The sequence below is a fragment of the Tupaia chinensis genome, unplaced genomic scaffold (genome assembly GCF_000334495.1).
Source record: "Tupaia chinensis unplaced genomic scaffold, TupChi_1.0 Scaffold000098_3, whole genome shotgun sequence".
Taxonomy (NCBI): Eukaryota; Metazoa; Chordata; class Mammalia; order Scandentia; family Tupaiidae; genus Tupaia; species Tupaia belangeri.
In genome coordinates this window covers 2,058,735-2,067,535 of record NW_006159562.1, presented here as the reverse complement: position 1 = coordinate 2,067,535, position 8,801 = coordinate 2,058,735, and the positions used below count along the sequence as shown (strand labels likewise).

The 8,801-nt window shown below is 39.7% G+C and overlaps 1 long non-coding RNA gene across 1 annotated transcript in view; it reads right to left on the bottom strand.

Moving 5' to 3' along the window:
- Positions 1–8,741, bottom strand: part of LOC102492076 (uncharacterized) — an 18,355-nt gene extending 9,614 nt beyond the window's left edge. The window contains exons 1-2 of the long non-coding RNA XR_333831.2: positions 8,210–8,741; positions 7,742–7,863 (exon numbers count right to left, since the gene is read on the bottom strand). This is a non-coding gene — a long non-coding RNA (uncharacterized LOC102492076). The remainder of the gene's footprint in view (positions 1–7,741; positions 7,864–8,209) is intronic.
- Positions 8,742–8,801: the final 60 nt, after the last annotated feature.

The following is an 8,801-nucleotide window of genomic DNA, read 5'->3' as shown; positions in this document are numbered from 1 at the left end:
AAAAACACCAAAAAAAAAAAAAAAAAAAAAAAAGAAAAGAAAGAAAAGAAAGAAAAAAAGAAACAGAAGTCCAATCCATCTGCTATTATTTTTATATGTTTTATTGCCAGAGGGCACAAGTGCCATGAAGGTGTTCAACTAAATGTACAAAAGAAATGATAAAATAAAATAAAATAAAATAAAACTGGGGAAAAAATAAACACACACACACAACCTAGAAAAGGAAGTACTGATGTCTATTAAAAGGTTCTATAAAAGGTTTTTAGTCACTGGCTTTTGTAACACATTCGCACTTACCGTGGAATCTTACTGGAACTCTTACTCATTTGACCCTGGAGCCACATCACTCTACAGCTGGTCTCATTTTTTTAAGAGTCACCTGCACTCATTTAATTCATTTCCTTTGGTGTTTTCCTTCCTGTGGAAAGGCTCTGACATCTGCCCCACATACTTCATGGATACAAAGGCTCATCATCTATCTTTTTAACTTTTATGAGTCATTCATCTTATCCACATAATGCTTGTGATCATCTTGTTCTTTATGTTTTATAATTTTGTGTCTACATTTAATTGTTGTACATTTTTTTTTTGAGAGATTTTTGCTATAGGGCACATGCACTTGCCGGAAAGACAGAGAGACAGACAGGGGGAATGGCCACACTGCAATCCCTTCTCCTCCATTCTCCTCTTAGGATCTTGGGCATGCATGCACACGTGCCCGGCGTGAGTTTAAGCCACCGGGTCTGAGACTCAAATCATGGTTGACCACATGGGAGTCCACCGACATGGCCATTATGCCACCGACTGGTCCCAAATTTTTGTACATCTTTATGGCATGCAATATGGTTTTTAAAAGCAGGGTGCAATGTGTGCTAATCAAATCAAGAATATTCCCATGTGCCGTTCCTTAAGTCTTTAAAAGCTACTCTAGGGTATAATTATTCATGATTGCTATGGTTATAAATTCTTATTTTTTTTAACACCTTCCATCATATTCTGTTGACATTTACACTTAGTTCTGAGCCTCCTGTCAGACACTAGCAGCACGTGACTCCTCACTTCATTGCCATCTAGTGGTGAAATTGTGTATGGCACTGGAAAATTTGCCAACATGATGCCACAACACACCTTAAACAGAGGTAACACAGAAATCGGAGAGGCCATAGTAAACTGGGGGATCCGAAACAACCTTTCATGTTAGTAAATGCACAGCAGAATGTGAGCTCGTAAACACCCATGATTATGTATGTTGATACTGGAGTCAATGACATGAACTGAAAGCTGGAGGCTATTATTTATCACATGACCTTGGGCACTCTGGCTAATTTCCCTGTGCCTTAGTTTCCTTATACGGAAAATGGGGATAATGGTGATATCCATTTCACAGGGAAGCTGAAAGGAACAATTAAGAGTATGATAATAGTTACCACAATGGCCATTAAATTTGTTTAAACACATCAGTTGTGATTGGCTGTTAACAAACTATCACTCTGGGTTTTCCTTTTTGATCGGAAGTAGCATGATGCTAAAAACTGTAAAAGGTAGAGACCAGGATAAAAATATTTAAATTAAAGTATTATTTTGGATAAAGGGATGGAAACTTCTGGAAATAAAGGTCTTCTGAACTCTGCTTCCAAAGTGAAATTAATCTGGTGAAATTAAGTCAAAATCAATAATTATAAGAAGGAGTAACTTAAAACCTTTTCAAGGGTCAAATACTTTTGGTGTGTGTTCAGTTTTTCCAGAGAACGTGTGTGAATGCAGGAGAGACAGAGGGAAAGTAGGAAGCACCCCATGGTGAATGGTCATGCTGCAATCCCTTCTTTTCCATCTCCTCCTCCTTTGGGGATTTTGGACATGCACATGTATGTACTATGTGTGTTTCTCAGGCCAGTGGATCTGGATTCATCCGTCTTAACCACCACACCACCAGCTGACCCCCAAAATACTTCCTAATATTAAAAGTGATATTTAGTTCCAAATCCTCTCAAACATCTACTAAAGAGAAACTTAAACTTAAAAGATACTTAGGACAAATCTGAATGGTGGGCATTTTTCTATTAGAAAATGAATTTTAATTATTTTATTAGAATAATAAGGTGTCTCATGGCCAATGGCATGATTTGAGCCCCAAATCCAGTGGCTTGAAAACAGGGTTGAATGTGTGTGTGTGCATGCCCAGAATCCTGGGAGGAGAAGGGATTGCAGTGTGGCCATCCCCACTGAGGAATGCTTTCTCTCTTTCTCTCTCTCTAGCAAATACACGTATCCTACAGCAAATTTAAATTTTAGAAAGGGAGAGAGAGTAGAGGAAAGCACGCCAGGTACTGCATTCTTCACTTAAACCACGCATTATCATTAAATAGAAGGAGTAATCTTGCCAGAACCAGTCTTACATTCAGTTTCCCATAGAGCTTTTTCAATGAATTTCTGTTACAGCCTTATGTAGATCTAGCCTATGTTCATTATCTTTATACTTATTAAATTCATCAAAAGCTGTCCTGGAACAGATTTTCTGTTTTGCAAACTATACCCACAATCTTGTTTCCAGATTGTAAGGGAAGGAAAGTGAGACATGGGAACAATTTCATGAATTTTAAATATGCTGTAACTGTTTTAGTTCAAAATTCAAGCATATAACAGCCGTCTGCAGTTGTTCCCAGCACACCCCAATCTCAGGGCAGTGCCATGTTAGGGCAGTTGGTTAGAATGTGGAATTAATAAGTCTATAATCATTTCCCACTAAACAGACTAGCTGTGCAAAGAAGAAAAACGTCTTCAGCATCAATCTGAACTTTGAGATCAGTGGTCTGGAAAATCTATGCCTTTGATTATTGAGATTTGGGGATTTTCCAGAGATTTCTCTATTATTGACTTCTATGTTCATTGTGGCCACAGAGGTTATTTTGTATGAGGTGGATCCTTCTAAAGTAATTGAGACATATATTCAGAGCTCAGTGTATGTTTTTCTTCGTTTGTGCATGAATACACAACTCTCCACATTCATTTAGCTCTTTTAAATTTTATTTTTTAGTTTCACTATAGAGTGCATGTACTCACTAGAAAGAGAGACAGAGAGAAAATGAGAAATCACCCCCAAGGGGGGATAGTCACTCTACAATACCTTCTCCTCCATTCTCCTCTCAGGCAAGCATGCACACATGGGTGCCTGGCATGATTGTCTGTCTGTCTTTCTGTCTTTTTCTTTCTTTTCTTTCTTTCTCTCTGTCTCTCTTTCCTTTCTTCTTTTTTTTTTTTTTAGAGAGACTTTTGCTATAGGCCACGTGCACTTGCCAGGGAGACAAAGAAATATATATAGAGAGAGACAGAAAGTAACAAATTGCCCCCCCACCCCCCTCCCCCGGGGGAATGGCCAAACCACAATCACTTCTCCTTCATTCTCCTCGCAAGATTTTGGGCATGCATGCACACGTGCCTGGTGTGAGTTCCAAGCCACCAAGTTTGGGACTCAAACCATACTGTAGGTCATGTGGAATCTAGCCACCTTAACCACCATACCACCAGCTGGCCCAAATTTAGATCTTCTTTCATTTCAGTAATGTTTTGTAGTTTCAGGGTTTAGCTCTTGCATGTCTTTCATTCAATTCAGTTCTAGGTATTTGTAATACTATTATAAGTAGTATATTTCAATATTTCACTTTTCAATCTCTGCTTGTTGGTATAAAGAAATACTGATTTTTATATACTGAGCTTTTATCCAAATATCTCACTACTTTCTGTTAATGCTAGATTTTGAAGATTTTCTACACAGAAAGTTTAGAATTAATTTTTTTTCTTTTTTGAGAGTTTTTTTTTTTTTTTTTTTTTTTTAGGGCGCGTGCACTTGCCAGACAGAGAGAGAGAAAGTGAGAAATCATCCCCCAGGGAGGATGGTCATGCCACAATCCCTTCTCCTCTCAGAATCTTGGGTGCACATGCACATGCGCCTGGCGTGAGTTTAAGCTACCGGGTCCGGGACGTGAACCACGGTCGACTACATGGGAGTCCAGCGACACAGCCATTATGCTAACTGCTGGTCCCTAGAATTAATTTTTTAAAATAGATTTTCTACACAAATTACTGTGAGGAGAGGTAATTTTACTTTTTTTTAAGAGAGTATTTTTGTTATAGGTTGTGTACACTCACCAGAGAGGCTGAGAGAGAGAGAGTGAGAAATCACCCCCAGAGGGGAAGGCCATGCTGCAATCTGTTTTCCTCCATTCTCCTCCTGGAATTCTGGGCATGCATGCACACATGCACCTGGCATGAATTTCAAGGCACAGGGTCTGGGATTTAAACCATAGTTAAGTGGGAGTCCAGTGCCTTAATCACTACACTACCCACTGGCTTCTATTCCTTTTATTTAAATTATATATTACACTAGAATCTGTGATACAAAACTGAGTAGAAGTGGTGAGAACGAACAGCTTTGCCTTGGGCCAGTCCTAGGACTGAATTTTATTTTTTGAGGGAGGGAGAGATTTTTGCTATAGGGCATGTGCTTGCCAAAAAACAGAGAGAGACAGAGAGACAGAAAATGAGAAATCACCCACCCTGGGGCGGCAGGGGTGGCCATGCCGCAATCCCTTCTCCTCCATTCTCCTCTCGGAATCTTGGGCACGCATGTACACGCGCCCAGCAGGAGTCCAAGCCACCAGGTCCAGACTCAAATTGAGGCCGACTACATGGGAGTTCAGTAACATAGCCATTACACCAACTGCTGGCTCCCTAGGATTGAATATTTCACCGAGCATGATAGTAGTTAGTGGTCTTCCATCAATGTCCTTTATAAAGTGAAGTTCTCTTTTATTTCTAATTTTATGATTGCTTTAATCAGAGTTGTCAATCAATTCTCAAATGATTTTTTACCTTTATTGAGATGATCATACAATTTTTTTCTCCTTTATTTCAGTAATATGGTAAATTACATTGTTTGATTTATAAATGCTAGGCAAGCTTGCATTTTGAGATCGACTCTCCTTGGCTATTGTATTTTATCCTTTTCCTGTATTGCTGTGTTCAATCTGTTAGTATTTCATGTGAGAATTTTGCATCTATATCTGTTAGCAATATTGGTCTGTGATATTTTAATATATTTGTCAGATTTTTCTTAGATGGGGTATGCTATTATTATTCTCTATTTCCTGAAGGACTTTATATAAGATTGATACTATGTATTCTTTAAATGTTTGATAGAATTCACCATTGAAACCTTCTGTGTCTAGAGTTTTCTTTGTTTTTTTTTTTTTTTTTTTAAATTAAGGGTTCAAATTCTGGGTGTATGTGCTTGCTGGAGAGAGAGACAGAGAAAGAAAGGGAAAATGAGAAAGCACTCTCCCACCCTCTCCCCAATGGGGCATGGTCATACCACAATCCCTCCTTTTCCATTTCTCCACCCTTTTGGGATTTTTGGCACATATGCACACATCGCTGGTGTGGGTCTCAAGCTGCAGGTCCAGGATTTGAACTGTGTAGTCAGCCATGTGAGATCCAGCTGCCTTAACCACCAGGCCACGGATCTGGCCCAAGTACTCAGATTTTCTATTTCTTCAGTCAGTTTTTAGTTCTATTTTTATAAGGACTTCATGTATTTCATCTAGGTTTTTTATTTTATCAGTTTAAATTTGTTTATGGTTCCCCTTTAATAGTTTTAATTAACATTTTCCAACCTCAGCATTAAATATTGATGTTTGAGGCTGGAAAAGGGCCATGGGGTGCTGTCCAGAGCACTGTGGAGTACTTAGCTATTTGCCTGGCCTTCACCAACTAGACACTGATAGCATCCTTCCCAGCTGTGGACAACCAAAGATGTCCCCAGATATCGCCAAATGTACCCTGGAGACAACGCGCCTCTGCTTGAGACCAAGGTTTAATGATTGCAGAATCATTAGTGTCCTTGCAGACCAGATACTAGTAATTTGTCTCTATTTCTTCGTTAGTTTTGCTAGAGTTTAGGAGACTGTACAAAGCAGGTTGTACATTGGACTTGGCCTTTGAGCCAGTTTGTTCACCCCGACTTAGGTCACTGATTCATTCTTTCTTCTTTCCTAATAAAGGCACAAACTATAAATTTCCCTCTAAGAACACTTTGGCAATATTCCATAAATTTTGAAATGTCATACTACTAAGTATTAGCCAATCAGTGGCCATGGAGGGTGTATATATTCACGGATTATAACATGTAAGCTTTACTGTTATCCAACAGAATGACTTAGAAACGACTTTTGGTTCTGTGAGAGATGAGTAATGAAGAACAATATAAATACGGCTACAAGGTAAAAATTTAGTCACATAAATGAACTATGCTCTCCCAACCAGCTGATAAACAGATACAAATCCCCACAATCTGGCTGTAATCTTCTTTTTGCTCTTCTAGTTAAGAAAAGCCAGTCTGCAACATCTCAAACATTTACCAGGACAAGAAAAGCACAGATTTTACTACACCTTATCAAGTATTGATTTGCTGCCACCTGCTGGGAGGCAGAAATGGACTTCCAACATCCTTAAAGGGTGAAGGTGATGACCTTAGAAGTTGTAAAATTTGCCCTATCCCATAAAATTAAAGACAAGAAAGGGACTTTTGGTCGTAAAAGCTATCAATAAATTTAAATTAAATGAATTGCATATATGATCATTTGATCTGTGTATAAAAATGAGTCTTCTTTTCCATCAGATGGAAATTAGATGGCATATTTGCATTTCCTATTAAATGAATTAAAATAAAGTTTCTTAGAATGATAAGTGTTGGACCAGTCAGTGGCATAGTGATTATGGTAGCTGGATCCTATATGGCTGACTGCACAGTTCAAGTCCCAGACCCAGCAGCTTGAAAATCATGCCAGGCATGTGTTCATGCTTGCCCAAAATCTGGAGAGGAGAATGGAGAAGGGATTGTGTTGTGGCCATCACCCTCCCCCCAAGGAGTGCTTTCTCATTTCCCCCTCTCTTTCTCACCAGTGAATGTACAAGCCCTATAGCAAATATAAAAAGAAAAAAAAAATAGGCGAGCACGTCAAGTACCACTCAAGTGTTTGTGTAAATGGGATTATGGAATGGACTAATGGAGACATGTTAGTGCTAAAAAGCCATTACTACAGAAGATTAATTTTAAAAAAAGTGAATCTAATGAAAAGAATGACGACTATGGCATGTGGTATAATGGCCCTTCGTACCTGTCCCAGCTCTCATTCCTGGTGTCCAGAGAGTAGAACGAAGAACCAGAGACTTAACTGGCTAGGCCTTGAGATTTCATAGAGATGGCCTGATTAGATTTTGCAATTGTTTGGGAATGGTGACTCCTTTTTTCCTTCCCTCTTCTCCCTTTTTGAATAGGAATGGCTCTCACTGCTACCCTATGCCCATTCTACCAATGCACTTTAGAAGAAGAGAACTCATTCTCTAGCTTTGTGGGTCCAAAGATGGAAAGAAATTTTGTCCCAGTATGGATTATACGCAGAGCCTTATATAAAGCTAACTTAGATGACTTGATTTGGGACTTTGGAGATTTAAATGATGTGTTGTAATGTGTAGATAATTTTGGGGTTTGGGGTAGGGATTTTGCATGTGACCAGATATGAATCTTTGGGGTACAGAGGGTGGACTGTGCTAGGCAGCATAATGGCCACCCAAAGAGTTCCACGCTTTTTCACTAAAACCTGTGCCTATTACCTTACAAAGCAAAGGTCCCTGACACCCGGGACACAGACCGTATAGGTTTAAATAAACAAGAAAACAATAATACTTGCTCTTGCTGCATCTGTGTTCAGCAGCTGAAATTCGAAAGATGTTTCCATGTTCTTTCCACTAGATTCTTTGCTTCATTTGGACTTCTAACTTTCCGCAATTCTCGGGTCTATGATTGCTCTTTGGAGTAAAAGTGGTAGCAATAAAGTTCAAATATCAATAAAGATGCTAAGAAAGTTCAATAATTTTTTTTGTTTTATATCCATAAGAATCAACCTAAAAGTAACTAAGTAAAGACATAAACTCTCCCAAATGCAATTAGACAAGCCATATGAGAGGTCTGAGTTGTTCCAGATACTAATTTTATAATTTTAATACAGTTCCCACTTATGGTAATTTTTACTTATTATCTGAGCCTGCATTGCCTGTGCTTTTATTTACTTTCATTACAGCAAACATTTGAGGGAGAAAGTTTTCCCTAAAAATCCTAGAATAGTATCCAATGATCTTACTATTATTTTATTACCTAATAGGTATTTTGGAAAGTTAGAATCCTGCCCCTCAGTGAGGTAGCACATTTGCATGTTGGTTTTCACCTCTGCTTCAGCAGGGAGCCTTTCCCCCTGGTGACTTCCCAAACTCATAGGCGATGAGCTCCGGTCCTTACTTTCGGTGCACATTAAGAAATATTAGTAAGAATGGATGACTTTTTCATAGGAAAAAAAAAAAAAAGATGTGGGTCGTTTACCCTTTAAAAACCATGCTGCGGTCTAAAAATTGAACCAAGTCGGCTGAACGTTGGGCGTGCATGCCAAGAGGTTGCAAACTACTTTGCAGAGTTTCTGCGATTTCGCCAGTTTGTCAAAAGTCACGTATCTCGCCCAAGAATCCCACCCGGAAGGGAGGAACGGGATCTGGGACTCCGGGCCGCCCAGGCTGCCGCGGCAGGAGCGGGACGTTACCCTCAAACTTTGGGTGCGAGGAGAAAAGCAAAAGGTACCCCCACACCGTCCCCACCACCTCCAAGCTTCACTTTCCAGAGGGCGGCCGGGTACCCGCGGCGGACCAGGGGGCCTACGCGCTCGGCACACCCAGCCACACGCCGGAATTCCGCGGCC